At 34.5% G+C, this 1503-nt stretch overlaps 1 non-coding gene across 1 annotated transcript; it reads left to right on the top strand.

The window, feature by feature from the left end:
• The first annotated feature begins 587 nt into the window (after positions 1–587).
• Positions 588–694, top strand: LOC112066699 (U6 spliceosomal RNA). The gene has a single exon (XR_002892808.1). It is a non-coding gene; the product is annotated as a U6 spliceosomal RNA (small nuclear RNA).
• Positions 695–1503: the final 809 nt, after the last annotated feature.

Genomic DNA, 1503 nt, shown 5'->3' with positions numbered 1-1503 from the left:
AATAATGAAAGGAATCCAAATCAGAAAAGAAGAAGTAAAATTGTCAATGTTTGCAGATGACATGATACTATACATAGAGAATCCTAAACATGCTGCCCGAAAACGACCAGAGCTAATCAATGAATTTGGCAACATAGCAGGATACAAAATTAATGCACAGAAATTTCTTACATTCCTGTACACTAATGATGAAGAATCTGAAAGAGAAATTAAGGAAACACTCCTATTTACCATTGCAACAAAAAGAAGAAAATACCTAAGAATAAACCTACCTAAGGGGTCAAAAGACCTATATGCAGAAAACTATAAGACACTGATGAAAGAAATTTAAGGTGATACAAATTTTTGTGACCTTGAGCTAGGCAAAGATTTCTGGGATATGATATTAACAGTGTGATTCACAAAAGAACAAATTGATAAATTATGCTTCACCAAATTGAAAACTGCTCTTCAAAAGACACTCTTAAGAGAATGAAAGGACAAATTACAGATTAGGAGAAAATACTTTCAAAGCATATATCTGATAAAGGACTTGTATCTAGAATATATAAAAATGTTCAAAACTCAATAGTAAAAAAACAAAACCTGTGCTTGCTTCGGCAGCACATATACTAAAATTGGAACGATACAGAGAAGATTAGCATGGCCCTTGCGAAAGGATGACACGCAAATTTGTGAAGCGTTCCATATTTTTAGACAGCCTCTTCAATAAGTGGTGCTGGGAGAACTGGACAGCTACATGTAAGAGAATGAAATTAGAACACTCCCTAACACCATACACAAAAATAAACTCAAAATGGATTAAAGACCTAAATGTAAGGCCAGACACTATAAAACTCTTAGAGGAAAACATAGGCAGAACACTCTATGACATAAATCATAGCAAGGTCCTTTTTGACCCACCTCCTAGAGAAATGGAAATAAAAATAAAAGTAAAACAATGGGACCTAATGAAACTTAAAAGCTTTGCACAGCAAAGGAAACCATAAACAAGATGAAAAGACAACTTTCAGAGTGGGAGAAAATATTTGCAAAGGAAACAGCGGACAAAGGATTAATCTCCAAACAGACAAGCAGCTCATGCAGCTCAATATCAAAAAAACAAACAACCTAATCCAAAAATGGGTAGAAGACCTAAATAGACATTTCTCCAGAGAATATATACAGATTGCCAACAAATACATGAAAGGATGCTCAACATCACTGATCATTAGAGAAATGCAAATCAAAACTACAATGAGATATCATCTCATACTGGTCAGAATGGCCATCATCAAAAAAATCTAGATAATTCAAAAAGAGTCATGTACCACAATGTTCATTGCAGCTCTATTTACAATACCCAGGACATGGAAACAACCTAAGTGTCCACCGATAGATGAATGGATAAAGAAGAGGTGGCACATATATACAATGGAATATTACTCAGCCATAAAAAGAAGCAAAATTGAGTTATTTGTAGTGAGGTGGATGGACTTAGAGTCTGTCATACAGAGTGAAGTA

This window comes from Physeter macrocephalus, chromosome 4 (genome assembly GCF_002837175.3).
Source record: "Physeter macrocephalus isolate SW-GA chromosome 4, ASM283717v5, whole genome shotgun sequence".
Classification (NCBI taxonomy): domain Eukaryota; kingdom Metazoa; phylum Chordata; class Mammalia; order Artiodactyla; family Physeteridae; genus Physeter; species Physeter macrocephalus.
The sequence above is the reverse complement of the archived record's forward strand: the minus strand, read 5'-3'. Positions and strand labels throughout refer to the sequence as shown.